The sequence below is a fragment of the Capricornis sumatraensis genome, chromosome 12 (genome assembly GCF_032405125.1).
Source record: "Capricornis sumatraensis isolate serow.1 chromosome 12, serow.2, whole genome shotgun sequence".
In the NCBI taxonomy this organism is placed as follows: domain Eukaryota; kingdom Metazoa; phylum Chordata; class Mammalia; order Artiodactyla; family Bovidae; genus Capricornis; species Capricornis sumatraensis.
Window position 1 is genome coordinate 51,834,756 of NC_091080.1, and position 15,101 is coordinate 51,849,856.

Here is a 15,101-nt window from a genome sequence, read left to right on the forward strand (position 1 = left end):
TGATAAAAAGCATGAGCAAACAAGACAGTTTAAGACCCTAGAAAAGGAATTGAATTATAAACAATCAGAATTTTGAAGATGAGAAACATTTAGTAGAATTTTTATCTGGGAGGTTTCCTATCCACAGATTAATAATAAAAAAATAATAAAATGACTACAAAGGAATTAAAAATATAACATATCGAACATAGACTGGCGTTTCATTTCTTACATGATAGTATACATGTTTCAATGCCATTCTCTCAAGTCATCCCACCCTCTCCCTCTCCCTCTGAGTCCAAAAGTCCGTTCTATACATCTGTGTCTCTTTTGCTGTCTCACACACAGGGTTATCATTACCATCTTTCTAAATTCCATATATATGTTAGTATACTGTATTGGGGTTTTTCTTTCTGGCTTACTTTACTCTGTATCATCGGCTCCAGTTTCATCCATCTGGTTAGAAATGGTTCAAATGTATTCTTTTTAACGGCTGAGTAATACTCTATTGTGTATATGTACCACAGCTTTCTTATCCATTCATCTGCTGATGGACATCTAGGTTGTTTCCATTTCCTGGCTATTATAAACAGTGCTGCGGTGAACACTGGGGTACATGAGTCTCTTTCAATTCTGGTTTCCTCGGTGTGTATGCCCAGCAGTGGGATTGCTGGATCATAAGGCAGTTCTATTTGCAATTTTTAAAGGAATCTCCACACTGTTCTCCTTAGTGGCTGTACTAGTTTGCATTTATACCAGCAGTGTAAGAGGGTTCCCTTTTCTCCACACCCTCTCCAGCATTTATTGCTTGTAGACTTTTGGATCGCTGCCATTCTGATTGGTATGAAATGGTACCCTCAGAGAGATGATATGGGGTGGGAGGTGGGAAGGGAGTTCAGGATTGGGAACTCATGTACACCCGTGGCTGATTCAATATATGGCAAAACCAATACAGTATTTTAAAGTAAAATAAAATAAAAATCAAAATTAAAAAAAAAAAAGAATATTTGGAAAAAAATCTAACTCAGAGCTGGTTGGAGTAATAAATAATTTATTATCTCTAAGCCACTAGAACAGTGACTGGGGCATCATAAGTGCTAAATAAACATTTGTTATTATAAACTGACAAAATACATATATATATATATATATATATATATATATATATATATATATATACACACACACACATAACATAATCAACTTGATACCTAGTTCCAGTTGAGTAAATACAAAATGGAGCACATGATTATAAGCTGTTTTACCTAAACACAAAAGAGAAAATAAGATCCAAATAATTGGCTGAAGCATCTTGATTTATCAGTTGAGTAAGATCGCTAAAATTGGAAATTATTATAAAATTAGTTTGTAAAGAAAATACTAGTGTAGAGACAGAAAGGATTCAATGGAAATAAATATAAAACTATTTTAGTTAAATATTGTGCATAAACATCAAGATTTGGACAAATATAACTAATATTGTAGAATTGGTTAAATAATGATAAAGTTCTCTGAATTCTAGTGCCTAATAACATGTTTGGATTTTTATAGACATTCAATATTTGTTGAATTTATATTCGAATTAAATGTCTGCAATTGATACCTTCATATCCAGAGAAAAGAGAAGTGAAACAAAAAAAGAATGAATGCATACTTGCTCTTCAAGAGGTTTCAAAGTCACTGTAGCCTTAGATATCCTAGTAATGGAAGAACACATTAGATATACCTGTTGCTATCCAGAATTTCATGCATTGAAGAAGGAAATGGCAACCCACTCCTGTGTTCTTGCCTGGAGAATCCCAGGGACAGGGGAGCCTGGTGGGCTGCCGTCTATGGGGTTGCACAGAGTCAGACACGACTGAAGCGACTTAGCAATAGCAATCCAGAATTTATAAAGTGTTTATTTTATATACATATGTATGCATAGTAATTACTGTTTTATCTACCATTAATACAATGTAACTTTCTAAAAAAGCACTCCAGTCATTTTTAAAATGTATACTGTAATCATACTAGTGCAGTGATTTCAAACATCATTTCTTAAGATGACTAAGCTGAGATTATTAGCTACATTATTCTTAAACACAGAATCCGTTGTCACAATTGGGAGGAAAATTCTCAATTTTCTTGTGCTCATTGTCATAGTTATTGCCCTGAGCTCCCCTCACTATCTATGATTTGTTATCTCTGGAGAGCAATAAATAGCTACCACTAATATCTTTTTGACTATTTAAAATATTATGATATTATGATCTCTGAGGTCTGCCCATTGTTACAAAAATATTTTTCTTCTAGTGAAGACTATAAAAAAATTATTTCATTAACTCAGCAGAAATGTATTTGGATATTTTGATGGTTACCAAAAAAAGGAAATTTTTAAAGCCTAATTTATGTTAAAAAAAAAAACTATTGGAAATTATAAGATCTCAGCTAATTTGCTGAACTGTATGTGGTGTACTTAATTGAAATAACATCAAGATACATAAAATTTTTAAAAGAAATATATAAACAACATCAATGAATGTGGAATTACAACATTGTTAGTAATTTAATCAATTGACTATCCTTCCCTTGACTAGAAATTGAGATAAGAAAACTATTAAGAAGAGGAAAAGTTGAAGGGATTAGAGCAGGTTGAATGCTTTAAGTCATCTATGTATATGGTGGGACATATCACAGCTAACAACTTTTGAGCATTCCACCATTAAAATACAGCCATTGTCCCAAATGACCTAGAAAGCTATCTGATTGTTTAGTGTCATGAAAAATTCATTTTTATTGTTAAAACCATTTTCTCACTTATGTTAATAAATTCATATTCTCAAAGATCCTCTGGCTGTATGATTTCTGGAAAAGCAGCAATGACAACATTCACACAATCAGCTATTTTTTTTGTAAGTACATTAAAATTTCACTTGCACTTTTACAACTTTCTGTTTCTTTGCTGCACTTTCACATTGATTTGTTTCGGCCAATACCTTCCTTGATTTATTCATTTTTGTAAAATTGTTTGTGAGTTCATCACTAGACAGCAAGGTAGCAACACAACTTCATGTTTTGTTGTCTGTGCATGAACTTATTAACAGATATAGTGATCAAGTACCAATAGAATTTGAAAAAAAAATTACATTATTAGTCACTGATTCTGACGTTTTTCTGTTATTTGCATAATGATTTGTGGAATGTAGAACTAGCAGCAAAGTTTGTTCTTTATGTACTTACAGTTAATGAAATGTTGAAAGATAAACTGAGGCACATTAAAAATTTTAAGAGTTGATTTGAGCAAAAATTGATTCCAGCAGGGCTGTGCGAAACCAGGAAGTGTTTAAGAGAAGTGGGTCAACAAGTGCCAAGTGAAATACATATAGAGAAGGTGCAAAAGCAAAAAAGGAAATTATTTGATTGGCTAAAGCTTAAAACTTACTTAGCTATTTTTTATTGGTTGTCTTTAGTATTTTGATTTTGAAACTTTGAGACATTTGTCACCTTAGATATTTGTTTGATTATGTAGTCTGTCCTTATATTAGAGCTCCCTCAGTTTAATGGCCTGTATGTATAATTAATTTAACAGTAAAAACTAAAAGTTGAATTATTTAAGAAACAGTTGTTATTTAGCAAAGGCCTGGTAACTGAAATTCAAACATATTTGAATCTTGCAAAATGAGGACTGCCAATATTAAACATTTAAGACTAATTTTAGATTTATTCCTTCTAAGCTGCTCTCTATGAACATAACCCCATTTCTATCTGTGAGTTGCCTCCATTGTGTGAGTTTTGGCAGGAAATAGATATGTGTGTCATCCTTTAGAAGCTAAATTTAACCACAGAGTAAATACCTTACGTGACATGTTAGCTGAGGCATATGTATGTAAACAACGATTGACCATACAGGTGCTTGTAAGCAGGACAAGTAACAAGAGTGACTCAAAGATTCTTAGCAGCTGAAAGTTTTTCAATGTGGTTATGCTTTCTTTGAGCAGCAGTGGAAAACATCCACTGAGAGGTTTAAAGTCTTTTGTGGCAAAGCCTCTATTACCAATGTCCAAGGCAGATGTCCTGAGCAGGCCAGACCTCTGGTATGAGTGATTATGTTCTCTATGTCTCTCATTCTTAGACTGTGTCTGTTTTTTGAGATTGGTTCTTCAGTTCTTCTCTTTATCCTGTGAGATTTCTTGCATGCTTCCAATAATATTTCTTTCTTAATAAATCCCAAATCATAATTGGTCATTGCCAGAAAGCTACATATTTCATATCCCCCTGCTTTAGCCTAGCTCTTTCTTACCTCCTCATTTTGCAGCCCAGTCATTTTGAAGAATTTGTAAATTTGTTGTTTGCAAACCAATTCCTTTGTACATTTCACTCTTTCCATCTATAATCTGCATTTATTTCTTTACTTCCTTTTTTAATATCTAAAGTTTTCATTAAATATTTATTATTTTTCATTAAAGGAAATCCTGAGAACATTATGTTTTCTGGCAAACTCTTTCAGAAGCACCAAGCAAAATGGGTTTCACTTTTAAAATATTTTCTATTTTTGTTTGTGTCCCCTATAAAATGGATCAATTAAGTAAACATTGTCAATATGAATGTTATATATTCAAAGTGGTCAAGAGTTCCTGGAAAATAGTAGGCACTCAGTAAATGACAATTATTATAATTAAAGGATTATGAAAGTGTGAAACTAATGCCTCAAATTTAAAGATGTTTCTTGTTCTGCAGAAGCATTTCCCCATACCAATGCAATGGCCAATAACTGATGTATTCTCATATTTTTTTTTTCCTGATTCTCCTAATAATTTTTATTTTATTCCTCCTACCAGTCACCATCCAAAAGACTTTCAGCAGTACATACAAAGTCTTCCTTATCCATATAACTTCCTCAGAAATATACTGTATATTGACACATTTAAGGCAGTAACATATGGAAAATTCTGGGCTAAGGCCTTACAATAGAGTTTAGTAATTTTCATGATATAGAATGACTATAAGGCTTAAATGCTCAGATGCTCTACCCAAGGGGTAAAACAACAGTAAAACAACAGTTCAAGAGTTCAATTGCAATTGTTGGTGGAAAATAACGAGCATTAGAAAAGCACCCTTGGCAAAATAAATGAAAACCTCTAAGGACTGATCCCAGCTTGTGATTTTGCCTGAGGAGTTTTCTTTCAATGCTACTCTAGATATATTAGGAACTGGGTCCCTGTTTTATCCCTTACTATGGGAAGCACTGGCAATGGTAAAGCAAATAGTTCTGTTAACCTGTGAATGTTTTCCTGGGGTAACTTATAGTACTTTTCTAGACAATGTAACTTATACTATTTTTCTAGGCAATGTAAGAAGAGGATAAAGTGAAAAGAAGTCTGAAGTGGTAAATTGTTTTATTTTTATGTTTGTTTTGACTTCTATTTTATCTCTAGCTTTAGTTTTTTGTTGTTGTTTTTGTCATTGGGAATTTAAAATAATCTTCAATTCTGAAATGCAAATTTAGAAAATTAGATTCCATATTCTCTCAATTCAAAACTCCTTTCCCCAAATTTGTCTAACATTCTGTATTCATTTACATGTCAAAGAAAAAGGTAATTGTGTGGAATGAAAATGTTCATGACAAACTGTGGAGGTGCTTACAGGAAACAATATATTAAAACATGTATACTTAAGATCATATACATTTTGAAAATACATAATGCCTATCTCTTCAAATATTCTTAATCAAAGACATCTCAATTTCACCTTTCCTCAATGCTACACCTAAAAGAGAAATACAGTCCTGTATTCTACTAACAAGTTTATAAGTTTGCATAGTCTCAGAGAATGTTACACTTAATGGTCTAGTCCACCCTGCAAGAGGGTTTAGAAATATTCCTTTTATTTCTAGGGCTTTTAGAAAATCTGATCTAAATATGACTGCTATTGCTCAGAAAACTACATGTATACAGAGACTATACATACTGTATTTGACCTCATGGGGTAATATAGAGGGGCTCTACAGGATCCACGCCCCACAGTAATGAGAGGACAGCCAATTATGAATTCAAATATATCAATTTATTTCTAGCTACTCATTGTTGGACACAATTTCAAATATCTATTTTTAATAGACTTCTTTCTTTGTTTTGCTGACTAATTCCTAACTTCCAGCTGAACAAATTAAATATTAATATGCTATCCAGTAGAAATTAGCAATTATTTTATTCTACAAGCAATAATGAATGCCTTTTGAAAAGATAATTGAAACTTGATTCAATTATATGTCATCAAGAGATCAAAGAATGAATTATTGGTATTAGTGATGTTATTCATGATATACATATTTCTTTATCATATTAATAGACATGTTTCCCCTTTCTCTATTCCTTCAAATTAAACCAAAGATAAAATTCATCACATAAGTAAAACTTCCTTTTTTGCTGAAAATTCTGTTACACATAGAACACAAATGGTAAAGGATAGATCTAGAATATTTTCCACTATTTTTTAATTAAAATTCTTATTGTTATGAATTATAATTTGAAATTTTGCATCTGTTCATTGACCTGGATTCATGACAACTTTTTGTTATCATAGACTGTAACTTGAAATTGTTGTCATTTTATTTCAAATATTTAAAAGCTTCAAATCAACACAAATCTAACACTTATATTTAAAATAAAATCAACATAGTTTAATGCCTAGATAGAGACATATGTTAAATAGTAGCTCATGCTGACTTAAAAGTTTAGCCGCCTAATATTTCCTGGAACATAATATAATTTACATATTTTTTATGTAGTACTGAGATTTCTCAATAATTTTAAATAGGATATAAGTTCTAGTGTGTTTTGATGTGATTGAAAAATATATTTAATATATATACTGCAGTGAAATTTGCTGGCAAAATAAAAAAAATATATCATTTCACTATTTCTTAAATACATTATATTTATTTTCATAACCTACAGATTTATTGTTCAAAACTGGGAAGAGTTTGTATATTGCAATTTAGAGATGGCATAAGTCTCTAACTATTAATTATAAGCATTACAAGTAAAAGTCAGGAATATAAATTTTGTAGCACTTTCGTTTCAGTTAAGTCTCTCAGTCGTGTCTGACTCTTTGCGACCCCATGAATCACAGCATGCCAGGCCTCCCTGTCCATCACCAACTCCCGGAGTTCACTCAAACTCACGTCCATCGAGTCAGTGATGGCATCCAGCCATCTTAACCTCTGTCGTCCCCTTTTCCTCCTACCCCCAATCACTCCAAGCATCAGTCTTTTCCAATGAATCAACTCTTCACATGAGGTGGCCAAAGTACTGGAGTTTCAGCTTTAATCATTCCTTCCAAAGAACACCCAGGGTTGATCTCCTTTAGAATGTACTGGTTGTATCTCCTTGCAGTCCAAGGGACTCTCAAGAGTCTTCTCCAACACCATAGTTCAAATGCATTAATTCTTCAGTGCTCAGCTTTCTTCACAGTTCAATTCTCACATGCATACATGACCACTGGAAAAACCATAGCCTTGAGTTGATGGAACTTTGTTGGCAAAGCAATGTCTCTGTTTTTCAATAAACTATCTAGGTTGGTCATAACTTTCCTTTCAAGGAGTAAGCATCTTATAATTTTATCGCTGCAGTCACCATCTGCAGTGATTTTGGAGCCCCCAAAATTAAAGTCTGACAGTGTTTCCACCGTTTCCCCATCTATTTCCCATGCAGTGATTGGACTGGATACCATGATCTTCGTTTTCTGAATGTTGAGCTTTACACCAACCTTTTCACTCTCCTCTTTCAATTTCATCAAGAGGCTTTTTAGTTCCTCTTCACTTTCTGCCATAAGGCTGGTGTAATCTACATATTTTAGGTTATTGATATTTATCCTGGCATCTTGATTCCAGCTTGTGCTTCTTGCCGCCCAGCGTTTCTCATGATGTACTCTGCATATAAGGTAAATAAGCAGGGTGACAGTATGCAGCCTTGACGTACTTACTCCTTTTCTTATTTGGAACCAGTCTCTTGTTGCATGTCCAGTTCGAACTGTTGCTTCCTGACCTGCATATAGGTTTCTCAAGAGAAACCCAAGTAATGGCAGGTGTTGCAAGAGGGCATAGAGGGCAGACACACTGAAACCATGATCACAGAAAACTAGTCAATCTGATCACATGGACCACAGCCTTGTCTAACACAATTAAACTAAGCCATGCTGTGTGGGGCCACACAGGATAGGCAAGTCATGGTGGAGAGGTCTGACAGAATGTGGTCCACTGGAGAAGGGAATGGCAAACTACTTCAAAATTCTTGCCTTGAGAACCCCATGAACAGTATGAAAGGCAAAATGATAGGATACTGAAAGAGGAACTCCCCAGGTCAGTAGATCCCCAATATGCTACTGGAGATCAGTGGAGAAATAACTCCAGAAAGAATGAAGGGATGGAGCCAAAGCAAAAACAATACCCAGTTGTGGATGTGACTGGTGATAGAAGCAAGCTCCAATGCTGTAAAGAGCAATACTGCATAGGGATCTGGAATGGTAGGTACATAAAACAAGGCAAATTGGAAGTGGTCAAACAGGAGATGGCAACGGTGAACATTAACATTCTAGGAATCAGAGAACTAAAATGGACTGGACTGGGTGAATTTAATTCAGATGACCATTATATCTACTACTGCGGGCAGGAATCCCTTAGAAGAAATGGAGGAGCCATCATGGTCAACAAAAGAGTCCGAAATGCAGTACTTGGATGCAATCTGAAAAACGACAGAATGATCTCTGTTCGTCTCCAAGGCAAACCATTCAATATCACAGTAATCCAAGTCTATGCCCCAACCAGTAACATTGAAGAAGCTGAAGTTGAATGGTTCTATGAAGACCTACAAGACTTTTTAGAACTAACACCCAGAAAAGATGTCCTTTTCATTATAGGGAACTGGAATGCAAAAGTAGGATGTCAAGAAACACCTGGAGAAACAGGAAAATTTGTCCTTGGAACACGGAATGAAGCAAGACAAATGTTAACAGAGTTTTGCTGAGAGAATGCACTGGTCATAGCAAACACCCTCTTCCAACAACACAAGAGAAGACTGCCGGGGTCCAGCCCTGGTGGATCCAGGGAATTAGAAGGGTGGATGGAGTCGGCGAGGAAAACTTATTTATTTATTAATATAAGATTAGATTAGGAAGAAGTAATGTAGTAATAAAACTAAGTGGAAAGAAGAGGCTGATTACCTTGGGTTACGTGGAAAACCAATAAAGCTCCAGACAAGGAGCCTGCACGATCTACGTTAGGCCGCTGGCGCCCGTTTGAATATCGGAAAGTGCCCCACCTTGGGCTCTCTCTCTTACGAATCTTAAAAGCTGGGGCAAGTAAGTTCCAAGGGATCAGCTTGAAATTAGAGTAAAGAGGAGACACGGGGGAAACCAGTCCAGCGACTGGCTCTCCTTCTATTGTCCTTCAAGGCCTTTTATACTTTTGATTATACATAGAGATCAATGGGTAATACAAAATTATGTAGTGTTAGCAGCCCAGACTCTTTCTGTATATCTTTTTGTATACAAAAGGTCTCATTATCTTCTGGCCAAGAGGCTTGTTAACACTTTTTGGCTCTCTTCCTTAATGAATGTTAATTTTGTTTCCCCCAAAGTGTTTTTCTTTAATCTGCATCTCCTTAAAGCATTAAAGTTACATCTCTATAGAACAAAGGTGCAGTGGGTTATAACAAAGAAGGTACTTAACTCAAAGATCTAATGTTGCTAATACCAGGTCTACTACTTGTTTTTCTATATACCAACTATGTCTAAAAATAAAGGATATGAAAATTTGGCAACAAGTATTGGCTCAACAAATGAAACTTTTAATCAGTCCTATTCTAATGATTTTGGCTCCTTGGAAGCCCCTACATTGCTAGGATGTTTTAAGCTTCCTGTGCCTCCTGCGGTCAGGTGGCCTCAAACAATCACACGCACAACTGTACCGAGTCCTGCAGGCAGGCTAAAAAGCCATCAGAGGGGTTTTTGGATTGAAACACTCTTTCAAATGCAGAAGACTAAAGCCCTGAATTGACTTTTTTCCAGAGAATATCAAACGAGTGGAAAAGCAGGCAGATTCTTATTTTTTGGGGGGTGGATGCTCAGGAAATTCCAGGGGGAAAACCTGAGTTCTGATTGGCCTTGCCATCAGAGCTCTTGCCACATGACCTTGTCATGGGTGGAAGAATTTACACATTGACATCACCAGTTGGTCAATACCAAAATCAGATTGATTATATTCTTTGCAGACTAAGATGGAGAAGCTCTATACAGTCAACAAAAACAAGACCGGGAGCTGACTGTGGCTGAGATCATGAGCTCCTTATTGCCAAATTAAGACTTAAATTGAATAAAGTAGGGAAAAACCCTAGACCATTCATATATGACCTAAATCAAATCCTTTATGATTATACAGTGGAAGTGAGAAATAGATTTAAGGGCCTAGATCTGATAGACACAGTGCCTGATGAACTATGGACTGAGGTTCATGACATTGTACAGGAGACACAGATCAAGACCATCCCATGGAAGACAAATGCAGAGAAAGCAAAATGGCTGTCTGGGGAGAACTTACAAATAGCTGTGAAAAGAAGAGAAGCGAGAAGCAAAGGTGAAAAGGAAAGATATAAGCATCTGGAAATGAAGAGTTCCAAAGAATAGCAAGAGGAGATAAGAAAGCCTTCCTCCACTATCAATGAGAAGAAATAGAGGAAAACAACAGAACTGGAAAGACTAGAGATCTCTTCAAGAAAATTAGAGATACCAAGGGAACATTTCATGCAAAGATGGGCTCGATAAAGGACAGAAATGATATGGACTTAACTGAAGCAGAAGATATTAAGAAAAGGTGGCAAGAATGCAGAGAAGAATTGTACAAAAAAAGAGCTTTACAACCAAGATAATCACAATAGTGTAATCACTCACATAGAGCCAGACATCCTGGAATGTGAAGTAAAGTGGGCCTTAGAAAGCATCACTACGAACAAAGCTAGTGGTGGTGATGGCATTCCAGTTGAGCTATTTCAAATCCTGAAAGATGATGCTGTGAAAGTGCTGCACTCAATAGGCCACCAAATTTGGAAAACTCAGCAGTGGCCACAGGACTGGAAAAGGTCAGTTTTCATTCCAATCACAAAAAAGGCAATGCCAAAGAATGCTTCAGCACAATTGGACTCATCTTACACGCTAGTAAAGTAATGCTCAAAATTCTCCAAACCAGGCTTTAGCAATACATGAACTGTGAACTTCCTGATCTTCAAGCTGGTTTTAGAAAAGGCAGAGGAACCAGACATCAAATTGCCAATATCCACTGGATTATCAAAAAAGCAAGAGAGTTCCAGAAAAACAAACAAACAAACAAACAAACAAAAAACACATCTATTTCTGCTTTATTGACTATGCCAAAGCCTTTGACTTTGTGGATCACAATAAACTGTGGGAATTTCTGAGAGAGATGGGAATACCAGACCACCTGATCTGCCTCTTGAGAAACCTATATGCAGGTGAGGAAGCAACAGTTAGAAGTAGACATGAAACAGCAGACTATATAGCACTTTAATATTTATAATATATACTTTGAGAAAAACATTTTTTCATATATTGTTAGGCAGTTTTTATTTATAACACTCAAGCATTTTTTTGGGGGAATAGCAGCTAATAATGTGCTAATCAGCTGAGATTTAAACTAATTTTAAAACTTCAGAATGCCAGATATCCTGTATTCATAGATATGTTGGGGGAAATAATTTTACACTTCACTTTATGTACTATGCATTTTTAGTGATAATGAGGACTTTTGGTTACTATGGCAAAGTAAGCTGAATTAGGAGGACTGTTTCTCTTATTAAAGACACACATAATACTGTATTCAATACCACATAATATAGAAGGAGAAAAAATAAATGAGAACACCTTAGCTTTTTTAATTTTTTTTTATTGTCTCTGCTTTTTATTTTGTTTTTATTTTTTCTCTTTTTATATATTTTTAAATTAATTTATCTTAATTGGAATATGCCTGTGTTGGATTCATGTTGATGTATGGCAAAACCAACACCTTAGCTTTTAAAAATCAGATTAGATGACCACACAATGAAACTGAAAAATTCACTAGATATCAGAAGGCAATGAGACACTGATTTTAAAATTGAAATTTTAATTTTAATATGATGACAGGAGATAATTACTAGAACCCTTCCAAAAGGGAAAGCTAAACTGAGTTGGAAACTGAGCTAATTGTATAAAGTAGATCAGCAGATCATTGTCACATCTGTGAAACAGGGATGATAAATTCTCTACTCACAATACTTTGGAAACTTCAAATAATCCTCTTATTGATCACAGATTTGGAGGTAGCCCAGGAAGAATTTTATTCTCAAAGAAAAAAAAAAAAAAAAAAGAAAAGAAAAAGAAAAAAAAGTACAGAACAGACTTAAGTAAACATATCTGCTGGACCCCAAATCTTACAAAATCGTACTAAATGCTAGGCTCAGTAATTTCAACCAAAGGCATTAATTTTAAAATATCATCAAGACTAGATAGCCCTTGTGTATCTACACAACACAAGACGGGTATTCTATCAAATTAAAAAAAAAAAAAAAACTGCTTGAAGCTGTCAAGAAAAAAAATATATATATATATTACAAATTAACCAAGGGAAAACAACTTCAGAAGATGAAGACAACTGACATACAAGTTGGATAATTTTCTTACAAAACATAAGAAACAACACAAAGATTTGAAATTTTTCCACAATAAAAATATTTAAAATGTACCAAACACAAAGACAGTAAGAGAAATTGTAAAGTAATTGGATGGCAATAGAGAAAAGAATAGGCATATTGGAATATAAATAATTATTTGAATGGGAAATTATGATAGACATATTAACAGTCAGGCTAACCATATCTACCAAAGATTTTGTTTTTAGAAAATAGATCAAAGAAAAGTACATATACCTGAGAAGTGTCATAGGTGTAAATTATGAATGATAATTTGTTAAAATATAAAATAAAAGTACAAGATAGATTGAAAATGGAGACAAAACTGTATTAAAACACAGTAGCAAATAATCGCTCATGATTAAAAATCATGAGTCATCTCCAGAAGATTAAAAATAACATACTAAAATGCATGCATAGTAATAATGGCACATACTAGTAAAAATTATATGGATTACTCCAGATTTCTCATCCCTAAAATAAAACCTTAAAAGTTATCAGAGAAAAAAACCACAATGCATTACTGATGAAAAATGCCTTATTATCAGGAAACAATTATCATGTCTCCAGGAAAATATTTCCAAATTACTGTTATTCAACTAGTGTTAATGAATGAGATTGAAATGATGTTTTCAGACGTAAAAACTCAAATTAACTATTGAAAGACTATTATACTATTGAAAATAAATTATAAGACTCTTAATGCTTAGATGTTGCATATAAGCTATATATAAATATTGATGATTGTGGTACATATAACCAATTGAGTATTTTCAGCCATTAAAAAGAATACATTTGAATCAGTTCTAAGAGGTGGATGAAACTGGAGCCGATTACACAGAGTGAAGTAAGCCAGAAAGAAAAACATCAATACAGTATACTAACGAATATATATGGAATTTAGAAAGTTGGTAATGATAACTCTCTATGCGAGACAGCAAAAGAGACACAGATGTATAGAACAGTCTTTTGGACTCTGTGGGAGAGGGAGAGGGTGGGATGATTTAGGAGAATGGAATTGAAACATGTATAATATCATATAAGAAATGAATTGCCAGTCTAGGTTTAATGCAGGATACAGGATGCTTGGGGCTGGTGCACTGGGATGACCCAGAGGGATGGTATGGGGAGGGAGGTTGGAGAGGGGTTCAGGAATGGGAACACATGTACACTCGTGGCGGATTCATGTTGATGTATGGCAAAACCATTACAATATTGTAAAGTAAACAAAGAAATAATAAAAATAAATAAATAACTAAAATTAAAATAAATAAATATTAATGATTAATCTTTGAGGTTTAAAATTCCAACAGTAGAACATGAGAAAGTAAAACCTAGAGTTAAACCATTTTAAATATTTGGAAGTTTTGGGCTACAAAAGTGAAATTATTGAATTTTTATCAGATGTTAGAGGAGATGTCAAACATTTACAGTTTCCATGAAAAGATAAAGGAAAATAATAGAATATCAATCTAAAACCAGTAGAGGAAAAAAATTAAGAAGTGAAAAAAAAAAAAAAAAACCCTCAACCTCCTAAATATAATAAAAGAAAAGAAGGAAGATGAAAAAAATGTTTAAAAGGGAAGGTGTGATAAGTAAAATATTTGAAACATATGGATAGATCACTAATCAAAATATGGAACTCCTTATTAAAAGAGAGAACATTCTACCTTTAATTCCTATACAAATATCTTAAGAATATATGTCATCATTTGATATTTTTAAGTACATCTCTGAATATAGAGGAGAAAATGTAAGTGAAAACTAATGGATAAAAGCATCTTTGAGAGAAAAAAAATATTTTCTGTTTGAGAATAGAGCAGAGGTATATTTAAAAAGCATTATAAACAAGAATTGTTAAACTCAGGATCCAATTTCTTCTGGAGATTCCATGGCGGTGGTGATTTAGTCACTAAGTCATGTCTGACTCTTACAATGCTGTGGACTGTAGCCTTCCAGGCTCCTCTGTCCATGGGATTGTCCAGACAAGAATACTTGAGTAGGTTGCCATTTCCTTCTCCAGGGGATCTACCTGCCCTAGGGATTGAACCTGGTTCTCTTGCATTGCAGGTAGATTCTTTACTGACTGAGCTACAAGGGAAGGTCATGAATTCCTTGAAATTAAACACTATGGAATCTTCATGAGTTGTATTTATGAATGCATTCTTTTTGAGTGTAAGTCCACAGTTCTTGTCAGGTTGCTTCAAGAATTGTGACTTCAACAAAAGAAACAATGATAGCTATAAATACAGTATTTGAAAAAATCACTGATTAATCTGAGACATAATATTTAACTAAAGGAGATAGGGCCAGGCTATTCCAAAATAGAGTCTTGCATATCAGTGCCTCTCAAATTTTAAAGGATTAGAATATTCATGTTTAATATATTCTTCAGTTTGATTT